Source organism: Lissotriton vulgaris, chromosome 1_1 (assembly GCF_964263255.1).
Source record: "Lissotriton vulgaris chromosome 1_1, aLisVul1.2, whole genome shotgun sequence".
Lineage (NCBI taxonomy): Eukaryota > Metazoa > Chordata > Amphibia > Caudata > Salamandridae > Lissotriton > Lissotriton vulgaris.
Window position 1 is genome coordinate 1,242,171,264 of NC_141685.1, and position 19,550 is coordinate 1,242,190,813.

The window sequence follows — 19,550 nt, forward strand, 5'->3', positions numbered from 1 at the left end:
TGCTTTGCTGTACCAAGAGTCACTGGTGTTCAAGACTGTCCTTGTCGCCAAAATAATGTTGTATCCTTAGTGGAAAGACACCAGGAGCCAGGATGAATATTCAAGACTAGTTTATTCAGTCTTCAGATCAGGTTACATCTTACATGACTCCAGCCAGCCTAGTGTGGTACCAGCCCCACCAGAAGCAGCCTCCCTAGCTGCTCAGCCCATCGCCAACTGCCACATTCACCCCACTCAGTCACCCAGGCATTCCACGCATCACAGGCACACCAACATTCTAATACCAAGACACACTCTGGCTGAGCAGCTAGAGGCAGCAGGACTAGAGTACATATTAAACTAATATGTAGAATACAACAACTGGATAAATAACAACATGTTACTTTTACTTCTGTCAAACTCGAGGTTAGGTTGTCCATGGGCATCTGGGAGCCATGTTTACTTTCTATATTTTTCGCTTTTGGCTTGACCTCTATCCCTTCAGCTGCTGAGTGGTTGAGGGTTGAGCAAGTGCTCAGTCATTAATTCAAAAATGTATTGTTTATTTAATTAAAACCCTAACAATCATTTGTCACAATAAAACATAAACCATGGTAAAACGGAATTCATTGTCAAGAGAAGGTTAACAATATTAAAACCATGTGTGGGAGTAGTCCAGACAATATGTGATTGTTTAAGTGGCTTGAAGCTAATAGTGGTTGAGGCTGCCAGCTTCATTATCAACAATGCATAACATTTTAAACAGGAAATTAAGAGTTTCATCTCAGATTGGTTCTTTTTTTGAGTGTCTCTTTATCAGATCCTTGTGACGAAAAGAATGGTGTGTTTATTAGATTAGCCAGTCTAGTTGTTCTATCCCTCCGAATGGCTCGTGCACACAGAAATATTAAGGCTCAACTGTAGCGAAGTGTGATGCGTTTAAAATCTGTGCTCAGTTCTGTTCTCAGTGGTCAAAATTGCTTGATCTCACGCAGTTAGACCTTGGAATTGACGTCTATGATTGTAAAGTTGTAAGAAAATTGTATTTCTATGATATTGTATGAATATCAATTACATTCTTAAACACAAAAGGTACTCTGTGTGGGTAATACGTATATAAGGAGGAAAAGGTCCACATTCCTCAGTTTGATTGGAAGTCGTAAATGCCACAGAACCCACACCGCGATATTCCCACCACAAGATGGCGGCCTCAGTGTCCAGAAATCATCAGGATTAAACATACTGGAGGAGGGCTAGTCAATCATTATCACTCAGATCACAGATGAATGGATGGAGAAAGTAAGAAGTACCCTGCTCAGAAGCAAGCTAGCGTAACATATTATTCTTTGAAACCAGTGGTAATAAACCTGTGGTCCACGGACCCCGGTGGTCAAGAAAATAAAATATTATCACAGATTAATAAAGTGTACATAAATTAAAAAAAGCTCTGCGCTGCTCTAGACCCATACCCAAGGAGCCAGGAGCCGGCTGACAGCACACCAGCATTTTATCTCACAAAGGCTGGAGACCTAGTTCGGCCTGTATGGAAAATACACTTGAGCATCGAGTGTCTCGACTGTTTATCTTAGCAGCAGCATTGTATGCTTTCCAGAGCTCGCAGACGTCACAGGGATGCAGTGTCAATTGTGAAAGCAGAAAGGGCTGAGCAGAGGGAAGTAAGAAAATTTGTACTTTGTTCTGTAAAGAATGGCTTAGTTAAAATGTCAACCGATGGCAAAGTCCTTTCAGCTGTGTTTGCAGGAACTGTGTAGGCCAAAGTGGTTAAGGGCGTGACGCCGAAGGTCTTAAGCAGAAGTGCTGGAATTCGAATTTTCTGCCACTGCATGCATTTTCCACATAATTAAAGACGTACAAACTTGCCACATCCATCATTAAGTTTAATAATCCCCAAATTTTAACAAGAACGCCTTTTTCGGTTGTAATAAAATGCACAGCTCCTAGTTCTGCATAGCGGTAGACTCTGAAAGGGTTAACTGGTCTCTTTTCAGTCAGAGATTTCTGCATTCAGGTGTTAACTGACACTAATGAGCTGGACTGGGAGAATTAATGTGTGTGGAAACGAGAAAAGAGCAAAATAATTCGGCCACAAAATGCTCTGCATTGTGTCACATAAGTTGGCATTTTTTGCCACACAATTTAGTTAAAACTTCTGCATAATTGAATGCTCCACTACAGTATAATTCCAGTGGCCCTGCTTTTAGTTTATGCTGTTCTGCGAGCACATGACCTCCCTGCTGAAGTGCTAAAGAGATTGCAGTACAGAGGTGGTCAAAATACAATTATGAATACTCCCCCTCCATGCATCTCAGTGTGGAGTTTCAAAAGTAGAAATATCAACTTACAATATGCAAATTACACTTTTTTTTATAATTAGACAGGTGACAGTTTCTTTCCAACTCATTCACTAATTCTTCATTCCCTTCCGGTCCCTCCAGTCCTCGTCCCATTCCTTAACAAAGTGAAGATGACCATCTCCACGACAGAAAAAAAGAACAGGAGATACCTAAACCCACCCACTCCCACTGGGAGTACATAAACTCTACCAACCCAGCATTCAACCTGTTATTTTTTTTTCTGTCTTCCGACAGAATGGGTCATGGATTTTGCTGGTTCTTACCTGTGATGAAGTCTTCTTTTGATGTCCTTGTCGAGCTGCTGATCTGTCCTCAATGTCCTGCTGGCGCTCTCCTGGCCTTCCGGGCTTGCCGGGAGCCACGTTGCTTGGCGACCGCCCCTTTGCTGCTGGGGCGTCATTCTGTTCCGGGTCGGAGGGATGGTCTTCCTGTGGCTTTGCTGGTCTGGAGGACGTGCTGCTGCGGCTGCTGTGGAATGTCTCGGGCCGTTCTTGATGGTGCCTTGGGCTTCCTGGATAGCTGACGGGGTCCTGTTGGAGTCCTTTTCCTCCCTGGAAGTGCCTGCAGTTCTCGTTGTGGTGCGGGGGCAGGCCGGGTCTTTGCTTGCCTGGGATTGCCGGATGCTGCAGTCTCTCCCTTCGGCCAGGCGCTGGTTTGTTGGAGGGCGCATGGGTTGCCTGGTGGAGGCAGTCACTTTGTGGTGTCTCCCTACCCCGGTGTTGAATACGCCTAGCTGTGAGTTCTCCATCACGAAATACTGTCATACTGCATCAATGCGCCTGCTCTCTTTTGATGTCAGAAGTTCAGCATGGTCAAGCCTGGTTAGTCCCTGGGTTGGAGACTGTCTAGGAATACTAAGCTGTAGGCTAATTCAAATGGGCGATGTTCCTATTTGCTCTGGTGGGGCTGGGTTGTTGCCTTCCCTGGGTGGCCGCCTGGAGGTGCCTGTTGTTTATGGCTGGCCTTCTTGCGCCCTTGCCTCCCTGTTTGGGTTAGGTCTAGTTTGCTCAGTCGTTTAGTGGGGTCGGACCTGGTTGGTTCCTGGCTCCGCATGGGTGTTTCCTGGTGCTTGGTCTGTGTTTGGGTCTCTGCTGTCTCTCTCTCTCTCTCTTTCAGGGGGTGTTTCTGGTTGGCCTTCTTCCTGGTGTTGCACTGGTTGTCGCTTTCTGGGCTGGCTGGTGCGGGCAGGCAGTGTGTTGTGCTTTCTGTCTGCCACTGGGGTAAGAACTGCATTCTGGTTTGTCTCCTTTTCTGGATCTCTGCCCCCACCCTTTGCGGTCCCTGACCTCTGGGTTACTGAATTGTGTTTTTTCTACCTATTACCAGTCGCTGTATTTCTCCCTGGGGGGTCTGTTTAACCCTGGGTGTAGGAATACGCTACACTCGCGGAGCGTGCATAGTTTGCGCTACTACGCGCTACACGAATTGCACGTAGCACAGTGCATAAATGCGTAGCGTAGCGGGCATTTGTTGCTTGCCGTCCTCAACATCAAGTTGGCGACCGCGAGTGAGCAAAATCAATATCCCCGCAGGACTTTTTCCTCGTTCGCGATCAACAACATCAAGTTGCCGATCACAAGTGTGGAAAATAAAACTCCCGGTGAGATTCTTAACGCGGTGAGGTTAGGTTTCTCATTGCGAGTGGTCGCGTATGCCCGCGACCGTTGCGTATGCCCGCGACCGTTCGTGATGAGAAACTACCAGTCTGCGTTGAGAAAACTGCTGCTCGAGTACAAATCTACTCGAACAGCAGAAAACGAACGCTTGCACTGTGCAAGATGCCGCTTGCAATGATTGCACAGTGCAGACAAGCATCTGGCACTGTGCAATCAGTGCGAACAGCATTTTCCCTACCTCAGTATGCAATTCGCGTAGCTCGCATAGTGCGAAGTGCACTTCGTGTAGCTACGCGTAGCGCTACTACGCAAACTATGCCCAGGGTTAGTTCTGTTGCTTTTTTCTCGCATTCAGTTGGGTCCTTGGTCTCTCCTGGGGGGTTGGTGTTTTGCCCTCTCTCTGGCCTGGCTTGGTCCTTGGTGCTGGGGTTGGTTGGTATGCTGTGCTTCTGCTGCCTCTCGCTGGTATCCTGCAGCTGTCCCTGGTCAGCGGGTTGGTTCCGGGCAGGCACTTTGGGTATCCCTGGTTTGCCTTGATATTGGTTGCTGTCTGTTGCCTTGCGCTGGGTTGTGATTTGCGCCTGGGCTGCTTCGTTGGGGTTGGGGTTGAGTTTGTTGTTGATGTTTCCTTTTCCCCTCAGGGTTCCTCTTCGGGGGCATAGGCCACTTTTGAGGATCCTCTGTCTCCCTGTTGCTGGTTTCTTTGCTGCCGGTGGGGTCTGGGTGTTGTGATTCTTGTAGGAGAGTAGGGTCTGCTTCCTATGGTCACCTCCACTTGTTGCTGTGATTCTCTGTTTTTTTTTACTTTAGTGTGGCTGTGGGCCTGCTAATCAGACCCACAGCCCAGCTGTTCTCTCTATAAATTGATACCATGTACTTTAGGTACATACCTGATTGGGTATTGGGTCACCTTTGTGAGTCCCTGTATAGTGTACCATAGGTACCCAGGGCATAGGTGCATCCAAGAACTACCCGGGACTGCAGCATGTATTATGCCACCCCTGGCTGGCCATCCAAACTGACACCACAGCCTGATCACTCAGCTTGGGTAAAGTGGTATAATCACGTCTTACTTAGATATAGTATATCTATATCTACCTTATATATAGACACATATGCACCTATAAGTCACTCCTATGGTAGGCCTCGACAATCCTGGAGGCAGAGTGCTTAGTTTTGTGTGAGAGGGTGCCTTAGCATGAGCTGAGCCCCTCTGCAGCTTGTGGAGCCATCTCCTTATAGCTGTTCTATGATATAGCCATACCATATACTCTTAAGTGCATTATAATCCTCGCGGTTAATGCTAACTTTGGTTTGGCTTTATCAAAACATGTTGTGTAAGGTGTCAAACACTTTAGAATATTACCCCCCCGCAAATTCTGGCGGCGAGGATAGCATTCCACCCTTCTAGAGGGAAAAGACATGTATGTTCCTGCTTTACCCGGTTAAAGTTAAACAGAACCCCAGCATCACAAAATGGATGCTGCTGCCACAGACACGAGTCTGACCCCCTGCTGCTGGGTGAAATTCCAGCAAGGGAGGCCTGGACAATAGGTTTCCTGCCGAGGAAGTTGCTAGCACCTCCCCAGACAGCCTGTAGTGTATTGGGGCAGGGTGGGTTGAATGGAAAGATGCTTTTCCAGACACTGCCGGGGGCACACAAGGTGCTCCATGCATAGCCCAGTTCAAACCAGTTGCTGGGGCACTCCAGCCCCGCTCTGGAGAGAAACTGGACAAAGGGAAAGGGGTGTAACCACCCCCTTCCCAGGTCCACCCATAGGAGGGACCTAGCAGGGTATCCAACCCCTAAAATCAGTATAAAGATAGGAGCTGTGTCCACAGACTTTAGATTATCCTGGAATGAAACTTTGAAACAGAAGTCTTGGACCTTCGACGTTCTATACCGACTAGAAGACTGAAGACATCTCCCTTGTAGTCAAGGAGTGACCACCCTGTGTAAACAGGCACCACCAGTAACTTGCTGGTCTGCTTTGTCGATGCTCCCGCCAGAACCTGAAGACTCAGCGACACAGGAACTAGACTCTCAAACTTCTCTGACTCTGATCCACATCCACAGCAAAGCTGAGACCCGTGGCGGACATGAGAGATGTGGGACCGGACACCCTGGACATCCTACATTTTGCTAACTGATCAACTCCTGAGATACCCTTGCAGTTGTACATTGGGGTATGAGAAGCCCCAGACCCAAGCGCCATTTGCACCAAAGTTCAGCCCTCCACACTCCACGAGTGCCGCATGGGGCCTGCTCTTACATTTTAGCTTGATGCGTCTTCCCAGTTGCTAGCCCGCTGGCTAGTTAGCCCTTAGAAGACTTTCTTTTAAAACTATACTGCTTTCCTGGTTGCTCCAGGCTTGTTCCAGCTCCCCTGCAAAGGAGAAGCTTCCCAGTCCATGCTGGTCTGACTCGAAGCCAATCATCACTTCCTGCGTGGATTGCATTTGCCAAGGCTTGTTGGGTCCAGTCCAAATACTGACACTGCAGTCAACTAGATCCTTTGTTGGACAGCTCGAACCCAGCTCCTGGTTGACGCCAACACTTCCTGGTCCTCGTGGCTGCAGAGACAAGCTTCACCTCTTTACCTGAGATCATCGCAACATCGCCTTGTTCCTTCCTTGTCACTGGCTAGTGACCCAGACTCTGTCCCCTCTGTTTTCAGGTACTTCACTTCTTTGATCCACCCTTGGATCCACCCGGACACTTTTCCTCTGGTCGCCTGCAGCACTTCTTCGCAGATCTCCATAGAAAACGACGACGAAACCCGACACGAAAAGACACCTATGCACCCGGCTTCCCTGGGTGAGGTATCACGAGTACTCCGGTGCTCCCGTGTGTCTTGATTCTCGATGTGTCCTAGTCTAAGGGGGTTTTACCGTAGTCCATCCGGAAGTGTCCTTAAACAGTAACTTTGTAACTTCTTTGTTCTCCATTATAAGTCAATGGTAACTCGCGACTGTGTTTATACACTGCACGTGTCTCCCGTGGGTCTCCTACTTCCTAACCTTTGGTTGTTTAGTGTAGCCCCAGTGATTCCCTAGGCCCTAGGCCTATTCACTATTTCTGAAGTGGTTCTTATACCACTTACTTAGTATATGGTTTGTGAGGCCCCTAGTGCATAACTGTATTTGTGCAACTTTAAGTGTGCTAATTGAGTAATTTGTGATGTAATTCGATCTCTGACCTCATAAAGAGTGCAGAGGGGTTGTGTTAGAAATAAATTCATGTATAGTTGATATATACCTGGTGTGGTGTCCTTTCATTTGGTATTTAAGGGATTATAATTGGTAAAACAGCTTGCTTCACATGCTCTCTGAAGTCTTAGCCTATGACTGCTGGTCCATGCTACCACTAGGATAGCTTGTCTATAAAGTTGACTTTACAACCACCATCAATAAGGGTCGTTTAGACTGGTGCAAGCTGCCCACTAGAATAGTGGACATCATATGCCAGGCTAACTTCTCACATTGGTGTGCAGCGGGTGGGATAAGAGCTTGCTGTTGTTTTACCATATAATCTTAAGATATCATTTGAAAGATCACATTAAGGTAACTGTAGGTACATATAAATCAAGTTCTTATAATACTTTAAGTTCTACTGAACTTAGCAGTTGTAGAGGAAAGGGCTTAGCACACCCTGACTACAAGTCATAGAGATGTTCTAGTAGGAAAACATTTAGTGTAGGTAGGTGCACACACCACAAATCACTAGAAAATGTCCTTGGAAGCAGGCCCTAGTGGACCTCTTCAAGAAGACACCCAGAAGGTGCCCTCTAAGTATGACTCATTCACTTTTAATGACCTTAGAAGCCTGTGTGACGTCAGAAAGTTAAAACAAGGGCCGAGTCCAACCTTTAACCACCCGATAGATCTCTTAGTGGCTCGTGATGTAGAGAATGCATCAGACCCAGGGAGCCAAGGTAGAAGAGAGGGGGGCCATCCATCAACAGAGGAAATTCCAACTGGAGAAGATCCAGTGGTCTCTGATGATGATGATGACCAGGATGCAGTAGATGATCCTGACCTGGGCAACACAGGACTATCTGGAGGTGGAGAGGGCCATGGTAGGCACCCCTCTAACCTTCCAAGTAGACCTAACCTTGGAAACAGAAGGAACAGATCACTGGCCAGTGGTTCTGGTCATTCTGATTCCTCAGTAGGATCCAGGGCCTCTGCTATGAGGGGGATGACTTCCCCTCAGAGGAGAGAGCACAAAGCTAGGATGAAGGAAGTAAATCTTAGGATCAAGAAATTGCCCTTGCAAAAGAGACCCTGGCTCTTGCAAGAGAGAAAAAGTTAAGTGGGTTAGAACCCACTGATGGCAGCAATATTCCTATAGATAGGGAAAGGTCTCATGACCATAAAAACCTAAATAAGATTGCCCCTCCCTAGAAGAGTGGGGATGACACCCACAAGTGGATAACTGCTTTGGAGAGGGCCTGCAGAGCACAGCTGCAGTCATCTACATCTATTGTGGGACAGCTCAAATCCAGCTCCCGGTCATCGTCGATGCCTCCTGGACCTCTAGCTGAAGAGACAAACTCACCTTCTTCACCTTTAAGCACCCAACTTCGCCTGGTTCCTTCCTGGTCACTGGCTAGTGACATAGAGTCTGTCCCCTCTGCTTTCAGGTTCTTCACATCTCCGATCCACCCTTGGATCCACTTGGACACTTTTCCTCTGGTCGCCTGCAGCACTTCTTTGCAGCTCTCCATAGAAAACGACGACAAAACCCGACACGAAAGACACCTATGCACCCGGCTTCCCTGGGTGAGGTAACACGAGTACTCCGGTGCTCCCATGGATCTTGACTCTCAAAGTGTTCCAATTTAAAAGGGTTCAATTTTAGTCCATCCGGAAGTGTCCTTAAATTGTAACTTTGTAACTTTTACGAACTCCATTGAAAGTCAATGAGAACCCGTGCCTGTGTTTAGACACTGCACGCGGCTCCCGTGGGTCTCATACTTCCTAACCTTTGGTTGTTTAGTGTAGCCCCAGCGATTCTACAGGCCCTAGGCCTGCTTTCTAACTCTCACGTGGTACTTATACCACGTTCTTAGTATATGGTTTGTGAGGCCCCTAGGGCATGACGTATACTGTGCAACTTATTGTATAATAACTGTGTGACTTGTATTTTATTTTTACCTCTGACCTCATAAAGAGTGCAGAGGGGTTGTGTTTAGATTAAATACATATATATTTGATATATACCTTGTGTGTTGTCCTTTCATTTGTTATTCAAGGGATTATATATGGTAAAACAACTTGCTTAACTTGCCTACTGAAGTCTTAGCCGGAAGACTGCTGGTTCATGCTACCACTAGGATAGCTTTCTATAAGGTTGACTTTACAACCACCATCAATAAGGGTCGATTAGACTGGTAGAAGGTGCCCACAAGAACTAGTGGACAACATAGGTCAGGCTAACTTCTCACATTGGTGTGCAGCGGTTGGGATAAGAGCTTGCAATTTGTTTTTACCAAATAATCTTGTAATATCTTCTGAAAGATCATATCAAGGTACCTGCAGGTACATATAAATCAAGTCTTAGCAATACATAAGTTCTACTGAACTTAGTAGTTGTAGGTGGTAAGGGCTTAGCACACCCTGACTACAACTCCTAGAGAGGTTCTAGTAGGAAACCATTTAGTGTAGGTAGGTGCACACACCACAAATCACTAGAAAATGTCCTTGGAAGCAGGCCCTAGTGGACCTCTTCAAGAAGACACCCAGAAGGTGCCCTCTAAGTATGACTCATTCACTTTTAATGACCTTAGAAGCCTGTGTGACGTCAGAAAGTTAAAACAAGGGCCGAGTCCAACCTTTAACCACCTGATAGATCTCTTAGTGGCTCGTGATGTAGAGAATGCATCAGACCCAGGGAGCCAAGGTAGAAGAGAGGGGGGCCATCCATCAACAGAGGAAATTCCAACTGGAGAAGATCCAGTGGTCTCTGATGATGATGATGACCAGGATGCAGTAGATGATCCTGACCTGGGCAACACAGGACTATCTGGAGGTGGAGAGGAAACAGAAGGAACAGATCACTGGCCAGTGGTTCTGATCATTCTGATTCCTCAGTAGGGTTCAGGGCCTCTGCTATGAGGGGGATGACTTCCCCTCAGAGGAGAGAGCACAAAGCTAGGATGAAGGAAGTAAATCTTAGGATCAAGAAATTGCCCTTGCAAAAGAGACCATGGCTCTTGCAAGAGAGAAAAAGTTAAGTGGGTTAGAACTCACTGATGGCAGCAATATTCCTATAGATAGGGAAAGGTCTCATGACCATAAAAACCTAAATAAGATTGCCCCTCCCTACAAGAGTGGGGATGACACCCACAAGTGGATAACTGCTTTGGAGAGGGCCTGCAGAGCACAGCAGGTACCCCAGAGTCAGTGGGCAGCAATCTTATGGCTCTCCTTTTCAGATAAAGGGAGAGACAGGCTCCTCACAGTTAGTGATGAGGATGCTAACAACTACACTGTCCTGAAGAGTGCTCTAATTGATGGGTTTGGCTCAACCACTGAGCAGTATAGGTTGCTAATCAGAGACACCCAAAAGACACAGACTCAGGACTGGACTGACTTTGTAGATTGTGCTACTAAGGCTCTGGAAGGCTGGTTACTGAGCAGTAAGGTCAATGACTATACAGGATTGTATAATTTGATTATGAGAGAACAGATTCTTAATAATTGTCAGAACCAGTTATTGCATCAACAACTGATTGACTCTGATCCAACCTCTCCCCAAGAATTGGGAAAGAAGGCAGACAAATGGCTCAGAACAAGGGTGAAGCAGAAGGTACAGAACCCAGGTGGTGATCAGAAGAAGCAAGACCAAAAGGGTGGGGAGAAAGCAAAATACCAGAAGTCTTCGCCAGGTCCCCAAAAAGCTTCTAATGAGGGGGGTTCTCAATCAGTACATTTGTAGAGCGCGCTATTCACCCATGAGGGTCTCAAGGCGCTGAGGAGAAAGGGGGGCTGCTGCTACTGCTCGAACAGCCAAGTCTTGAGGTGTTTCCTGAAGGTGAGATGGTCCTGGGTCAGTCGTAGGTGTGCGGGGAGGGAATTCCATGTCTAAGAAATCCAAAACAAAAGAAGGTCCAAAGAAACGATGGTGCAACTTTTGTAAGGTTAATACTCACTGGACCAGTGATTGCACCAAAACGGAGGCAGCTCCAGCCACCATTGCCCCTAAGGCAACTGTTCCCCCTAGTACACATAATAGTGGTGGCTCTCAACAGAAGGGTATAGTAGGGTTGACCCTGGAAACTGAGGTGGATTCTGGCCTAGTCAGAATACCAACTGAAGCTGTTCTTGTCTGTGATGTGGACATGGCTATGTCCTCTACTGTGAGCCCCAGTAACTTGGGCAAGTACCGGCAGACCCCTTTAATTAATAACAAAGTGGCTCAGGCCTACAGGGACACATGTGCCAGTGTCACCATGGTGACACCCAACTTTGTGGACCCTGGACAGATCATACTAGGTGAAAAGAGTTGTTGTTAGTTCAGACCTCCCTGTAGAATGTTTTCTTGGCAATGGCCTAGAATCTTCAGTCTGGTCTGAAGTGGAGTATAGGACTCATGCAGAGATGTTAGGTATATCAGCACATGTCCTTGTTGTGACCAGGTCACAGGCCAAAAATTGCAACACTGAACAGGCCCTGGATCCTGAAATAATGGACTAGTTGCCTACCAGGAGGAGAAGCAGTAGGGTTAGGGCAGTGCCTTCCCCCTTGCCTCAGAATGAGAATCAGCCTTCCAAGGAAGCTGACTGTGAGACCCAAGAAGGAATTGTCCTAGAAGAGCTTGAGCCTGATCAGGTTGAGTTTCTTGGGACAGGGGGACCTTCAAGGGCAGATCTGAGGCAGGCGCAGTTGGACTGCCCTTCTCTTGAACCCCTCAGACAGCAAGCTGCTGCTGAGGCTGCTGGGAATGCTAATGGAACCCATAGAGTGTATTGGGATGAAGGGCTCCTTTATTCAGAGGCTAGAGACCCCAAACCTGGTGCTTCCAGGAGGTTGGTCATACCTTTGGCATTCAGGGGCTTCCTTCTTACATTAGCCCATGATATTCCCCTAGCAGGACATCTTGGCCAGAACAAGACTTGGGACAGGCTTGTCCCTCACTTTCACCGGCCTCACATGTCATAAGACACCAAGGAGTTTTGTCACTCCTGTGTCACCTGCCAAGCCAGTGGCAAATCAGGTGGCACCACAAAGGCCCACCTAATACCACTACCTGTTGTGGGGGTTACCTTTGAAAGAGTTGGGATAGACATTGTTGGACCAATGAATCCCCAAACAGCATCTGGGCACAGGTTTATTCTGGTGGTAGTGGATCATGCCACCAGATACCCAGAAGCTATTCCCCTAAGGATCACAACAGCACCTGTTGTGGCAAGAGCCCTCCTGGGAGTTTTCTCAAGAGTGGGTTTTCCAAAGGAGGTTGTCTCAGACAGAGGTGCAAACTTTATGTCTGGATATTTGACTGCTATGTGGAAGGAGTGTGGAGTGAACTACAAGTTCACCACTAGGCATGAGCGAATTTTGCGAATCTCGCGTTCGCGAATTTTGCGGATTTACGAACTCGCAATCCGCAAAATCCGCGAATTCTCGCGAATTTGCGGATTTTTTTTTTATGTTCGCACGGGTTTCTGCAAGTTCGCGAGGGTTTTGTACAATTTCGCAAATTGCGAAATTGTACAAAACGCCTGCGAACTTGCAGCAACCCGTGCGAACACAATTATATGAAGAGAAAGAAGCTCCTGGCCACAGGAACAGCACGGGGATGCGCTCATGAAAGTCAAGGATGCAAAGGCCTCTACCCAGCATCACAGCTGATTTTCCACAGTAGATTTGGGAAGAGGCACACCTGTCCCGCCTCGAAGACGCTCATGATTGTTTTTGGGCTAATGAATGAGTCACTGATTTTGAGCATCAACTAGTTCGAGCGACCATGCAAAGGCCGCCCTCTACCCAGCATCACAGCTGATTTTCCACGGTAGATTTGGGAAGAGGCACACCTGTCCAGCCTCGAAGACGCTCAGGATTGTTTTTGGGCTAATGAATGAGTTACTGAATTTGAGCAACTAGTTTGAGTGACCATGTGTGTGTTACTATGCAATCGCCCTGAAGGGCGCAGGGGTCCCTTGAGTGACCTGTGTGAGGCTGTGCCTGTAACTATTTTACAACGGCGCCAGCAAGCTGCCAGCGCCGTTGTAAAATAGTTACAAAGTTAGCTTGCACAGGAAGCACTTAGATAAAATAAAGCAGCACCTGCTTCGTTTTATCTAGTGGTTCCTGTGCAAGCTAACTTTGTAACTATTTTACAATGGCGCTGGCAGCTTTGCCGTCGCCATTGTAAAATAGTTGCATGAGTGGGGGTTCAACTTTTGAACGCGTTACGCTCGCGGATTTTTTTTTGCGGATTTTGCGGGAAATCCGCAAAATTAGCGGATTGCGGATTTCCCAAAAATCCGCAAAATCCGCGAGCGTAACGGATTTCCCGCTCATGCTTATTCACCACACCCTATCATCCACAGTACAATGGTCTGGTGGAGAGATTCAACAAGACCTTAAAGGGCATGATTAAGGGTTTACATGAAAAGTTTAGGCGAAAATGGGACATCCTACTGCCCTGCCTTTTGTTTGCTTACAGAGAGGTCCCACAGAAGGGGGTTGGCTATAGCCCTTTTGAACTTCTGTTTGGGCACCCTGTAAGAGGACCCCTTTGTCTGGTGAGGGAAGGATGGGAGTTACCTCTCAAAGCTCCATAACAAGACATTGTGGATTATGTACTTGGTCTCTGCTCCAGGATGGCTGATTATATGAAAAAGGCATCCAAAAACCTTGAGGCTAGCCAGGAATTTCAAAAGGCCTGGAATAACCAAAAGACTGTGCTGACTGTTTATCAGCCAGGGCAGAAAGTATGGGTGTTGGAGCCAGTAGCCCCAGCAGCACTCCAAGACAAATGGTCTGGACCCCACACTATTGTTGAACAGAAGGGAGAGGTAACCTATCTGGTTGATCTTGCAACTCCCAGAAGCCCCCACAGGGTGCTTCATGTCAACAGATTGAATCCGTATGTTGACGGGGCAGGCATGGGCTTGCTCATGGCTACATATGAGGGACAGGAGTAGGAGAGTGACCCTCTCCCAGACCTGCTTTCTCAGAACCCTGATGATGGTTCAGTTGATGGTGTAGCCTTGGCAGGCAGCCTCACTGATCAGCAGGAGAAGGACTTCAGACAAGTTCTACAGTCCTACAGACATATGTTTTCTCTGACTCCAACTTAGACTACCTTGTGCACTCATGAAGTGGACACTGGGGACAGTCTGTCTGTCAGGAGTAACATCTACAGGCAACCTGGTCATGTCAGGGACTGTACCAGGACAGAGGTCCAAAAGATGTTGGAGTTGGGAGTCATTGAGCCCTCAGAGAGCCCTTGGGCCAGTCCTGTAGTCCTGGTGCCTAAACCTCACACCCAAGATGGTAAGAGAGAGATGAGGTTTTGTGTGGATTACAGAGGCCTCAGTGCTGTCACTAGAACCGATGCCCACCCAATACCAAGAGCAGATGAGCTCATTGACAGATTGGATTCTGCCAAGTTTTTGAGTGCATCTGACTTGACAGCTGGCTACTGGCAGATCAGACTAGCTGATGATGCAAAAGCCAAAACAGCATATGTGACATCATCAGCAGTGGATTGCGGGTGCGCGATATATAGTTAGTGCAACTAACTATGTATGCGAATTTCAATGGTTTTGTGTGAGTAAAATAAGGTTTTGTAAATGCTAATTCCTAACTATATATGGTCTATAACCTATGGTTTTTTCAGTGAATATATATATATATAGACACATATGCACCTATAAGGCACTCCTATGGTAGGCCTCGACAATCCTTGAGGCAGAGTGCTTTGTTTTATATGAGAGGGTGCCCTAGCATGAGCTGAGCCCCTCTGCAACCGTCTCCTTATAGTTGTTCTATGATATAGCCATACCATATACTCTTAAGTGCATTATAATCCTCGCCGTTAATGCTAACTTTGGTTTGGCTTTATCAAAACATGTTGTGTAAGGGGTCAAACACTTGGGAATTCTACCCCCCTGTCAATTCTGGCGGCGGGGGTAGCATTCCACCCGTCTAGAGGGTAAAGACATGTATGTTCCTGCTTTACCCGGTTAACGTTAAACAGAGACCCAGTATCACAAAATGGATGCTGCTGCCACAGACACGAGTCTGACCTCCTGCTGCTGGGGGAAACTCCAGCATGGGAGGCCTGCACAATAGGTTTCCTGTCGAGGGAGGTGAGACCAGTGGCGGACACGAGAGATGTGGGACCGGACACCCTAGACATCCTGAATTTTGCTAACTGCTCGACTCCCGAGGTACCCTCGCAGTTGTGTATTTGGGTATGAGAAGACCCAGACCCGAGCGCGATTTGCACTGAAGCTCAGCCCTCCACACTCCACGAGTGCGGCGTGGAGCCTGCTCTTGCATTTCAGCTTGACGTGTCTTCCCGGTTGCTAGCCCGCTGGCTAGTTAGCCCTCCGAAGACTTTCTTTTGAAACTAAACTGCTTTCCTCATTGATCCAGGCTTGCTCCAGCTTTCCTGCAAATGAGAAGCTCCCCAGACCTTGCTGGTCTGACTCGAAGCCAATCTTCCCTTCCTGCGTGGATTGCGTTTGCCAAGGCTTCTTGGGTCCAGTCCGGATACCGACACTGCAGTCAACTAGATCCTTCGTGGGACAGCTCGAATCCAGCTCCTGGTCATCGTTGATGCCTCCTGGTCCTCGTGGCTGCAGAGACAAGCTTCACCTCTTCACCTGAGACCATCGTGACATCACCTAGTTCCTTCCTGGTTCCTTCCTGGTCACTGGCTAGTGACCCATACTCTGTCCCCTCTGCTTTCAGGTACTTCACTTCTTCGATCCACCCTTGGATCCACCCGGACACTTTTCCTCTGGTCGCCTGCAGCACTTCTTCGCAGATCTCCATAGAAAACTAGGACGAAACCCGACACAAAAAGACACCTATGCACCCGGCTTCCCTGGGTGAGGTAACACGAGTACTCCGGTGCTCCCGTGGGTCTTGACTCTCGAAGTGTCCTAGTCTAAAGGGGTTTTACCGTAGTCCATCCGGAAGTGTCCTTAAACAGTAACTTTGTAACTTCTTCGTTCTCTATTATAAGTCAATGGTAACTCGCGACTGTGTTTAGACACTGCACGCGTCTCCCGTGGGTCTCCTAATTCCTAACCTTTGGTTGTTTAGTGTAGCCCCAGCGATTCCCTAGGCCATAGGCCTATTCACTATTTCTGAAGTGGTTCTTATACCACTTACTTAGCATATGGTTTGTGAGGCCCCTAGGGCATAACTGTAATTGTGCAATTTATCGTATGCTAATTGAGTAACTTATGATGTACTTCGATCTCTGACCTCATAAAGAGTGCAGAGGGGTTGTGTTACAAATAAATACATATATATTTGATATATACCTGGTGTGGTGTCCTTTCATTTGGTATTCAAGGAATTATAATTGGTAAAACAGTTTGCTTTACATGCTCTCTGAAGTCTCAGCCTATGACTGCTGGGCAATGCTACCACTAGGATAGCTTGTCTATAAGGTTGACTTTACAGCCACCATCAATAAGGGTCGTTTAGACTGGTGCAAAGTGCCCACTAGAATAGTGGACATCATATGCCAGGCTAACTTCTCAAAATTCTTCCTTCACTTTGGCCTCAGCGGCTCCATCGTTCCTCTCCTCTACCCTGGTCCTCTCCCCTCAGTGGGGTGTGCGCTCTTGGGGTTCTGTTGCAGGGTCCCTCCTTGGGTTATAGCATTCCCTTGGGTCTGTGGTAGGGGCCATGCCTTTGCCCTTGTCGGTCTTTGCCTTTCCGTCCCTGTGTTTAGCCCCTCCTTTGTCTCTGCAGGGGGGTGGTTTGTGGTGCCTTTCCTGCATGGTTATGTCTGGCTCTGGCAGTAGGGGCCTTGGTCCCTTGGGGGTCACCTTTGTGTGTCTGCCTGTGACCTTGTTCACTTTTTCTTTCTCAGGTCGCTTTGGCCTTAGCCCGCCTCTCCTATCCAGTGAGCCAGCTGGACCTGCCGGTGCCCATGCGCCTGCCCCAGTCCCCCCTGTGTGCCCTACCGCCCTGATGGTTGGGCTCTTTGCCCCCCGCGGGCTCCCATGTGGTGCATTGGTATCGGTCAGGGGGACAGGCATGCTGCTCCCCACCCACCGTGTCTGCAGCTGCAACGTTTTGTTTGGGTTTGGGTGTTTAGGCCCCTTGGTAGTCTGCGGTCTGGTGCCTGGTTTTGCTGGGGCGAAGGCTGGCCTTCTGTTTTTTTCCTCTGGCGCTTCCCTGTGCCTCCCTGGTGCGGGCTGGGCCTTGGCGTTGGCTTGCAGGTGTGGGCTGCTTGGCTCCTTCCCTGTCTTCTTGTTGCTTTGTGAGCCCTGGGTGGCCTGCCTGTGACTGGGTCTTGTGCCTTTCCCTGATGCCCCTGGTGGTTGGAGGTTTTGGGGTTGGGGTGGTTGTCATGGTTCCTCTCACTCCGGGCTCATGGGGGCGCCATGTTGGTGGCTTTCTGTGTTGCTGAAGTGTCTTTTGCTCAGTCTCCTGGCCTCTTGGATTTTGCTGGGGGCTCCAGCAGAGATGGGCTCTGGGCCTCCTTGTTTTTCTCCCCTGTGTTGCTCTCTGGCGGATGCTCTTGCATTTGCTGTTGGTTCGGTTGGGGGGTCCCCATCCCGGTTCTGGATTCTGGTTCGGTGCCCGGTGGCTTCGTTTCCCCCGGCCCTGTGTTGCTCCCCTGGGGTTGGCCCTGGATTTTGGTTGGGGGTGTTGCCTCTATCCGTTCTTGGTGTTGTGCCCTGCTCTGGTTCCAGGCCAGCTGGGGTCCATCCCTTGCTTCCCTTGGGCGGGGACCTGTTATGGCCTCGTTTTTTGGGGAGGGGGGTTGCACTTCTGGCTTCCCCCTTGCCTTCTTTGGGCATGGTGCTGGGTTGAGTCCCGGTGTCCCCTGTTTTTGGGGTGATTGTCTTTGGCCTGTCCCTGTGCCCCGGGTTCTTCCACAGGTTTGGAGGTCTTTCTGCTGCTGTACGGTGTCTCCGCTGGTTTTGGCTGCTGGATGATCCTGCCCCGTGGCCTGGGCTGCCTCTGGGTGTTTCTGTAGCTGGTTCCTCTGAGATCTCTATTGCCAGTGCTCTCAGGTTGGGAGGGGGGGGGGACTTGCTCGTGGTCACTGACCCCTCTCTTCCTGGTTTGTTCGGTCTGGGTCTTGCCTTGGTTGGTCCTTTGGGTCAGTGCCTTGGTTCTTTTTCAGGCTCCATCCTCTTCTTTCTCTGCAGCTCTGCTGGGGGCTTCCCCTGGTGTGTGGGTGTGGTCTTGTGGTTGGTCGTGTCGTTCCTTTGTCTCCTGCTTTGGGTGTAGCCTGTTCGGTCTCTCCTTCCTTCCCCTCTGCCTTTTGGTGATGTCGTTGTGGGTTCTTTTGCGGTGGGTAGCTTTCTTTCCTCGTCTGAGGGGGGTCGCTCTGTCATTGCTACTGCTGTGTTATGGATACTGAAAGGTGTTTCTGTCCTTGGCTGTCTTCTCGCTGGTCAGGTGCCCTTCCTGGCTTTTGTTGTGCCATGAGGGCGCTTCCGCATCTTCTGGGCCCCCTTCTGCTGGTTCTTCGGGGGGCTGGTTGTTTGGGCCCCTCTGGGGGTTCCCTTGGGGCTTGCCTCTGAGCGCTGGGCCTCCATCTGGCCTTGCCTAGGGATCTTGTGTCATTTCGGTGTGGCTCTAGCTCCTTGCTCAGTCGGGTTGCTCTGGTTGCCTTGTTGCTGTTCTTGCGGGAAGGTCCCTCTCGGGTCCTTTATTGTTTGGTTCTCCTCCTCTGTGGCTGGATTGGAGGTTCCTGTTGTCGGTTGCCTACCTCTAGGTGGCGGCTCCTTGGTTGGGCTCCTTGTTTTCCTGGTCATCCCCTGCTTGTTTCAGGGTTTTGGCTCTGTTGGCCTGGTTGGGAGTTTTGCTGGTTGTGTGCTCCTGCCTGCTTTCGGTGTGGTATCCCTGGTGTTGGTGGGAGTTTGGAAGGCCAGGTTGTTTGCTTTGGTATTCTCTGCTTTGTTAAGGAATAGGGCGAGAACTGGAGGGACTGAGAGGTAATGCCCTATTACTTACCAGTAATCTTCATTATTCCTGGTCCCGTTGTCCTCGTCCCATTCATTACACCCCTCCCTCCCGGATGACCAGCCTTCCGGTTGGTGGCTTGGTACTTCAGTCTGAATTCTGGGTTGGTAGAGCTTATGTACTCGCAGTGGGAGGGGGTGGGTTTAGGTATCCCAGAATTCTCCTATTCTTTTTTTCTGTGGTGGAGATGGTCATCTCCTCTTTGTCAAGGAATGGGAGGAAGCCAACGGGACCAGGAGTAATGAAGATTACTGGTAAGTAATAGGGCAATATTCCCTTTACCCATGGGCAGATCCAAGTGTCCTTTTCGCAGGCTACTCAGCTCAAATATAGTAAATAGTCACACAATGAATAGGTAAGAAGGGGTATAATTATCACAGGTTCTCAAATGGCGCTTCAC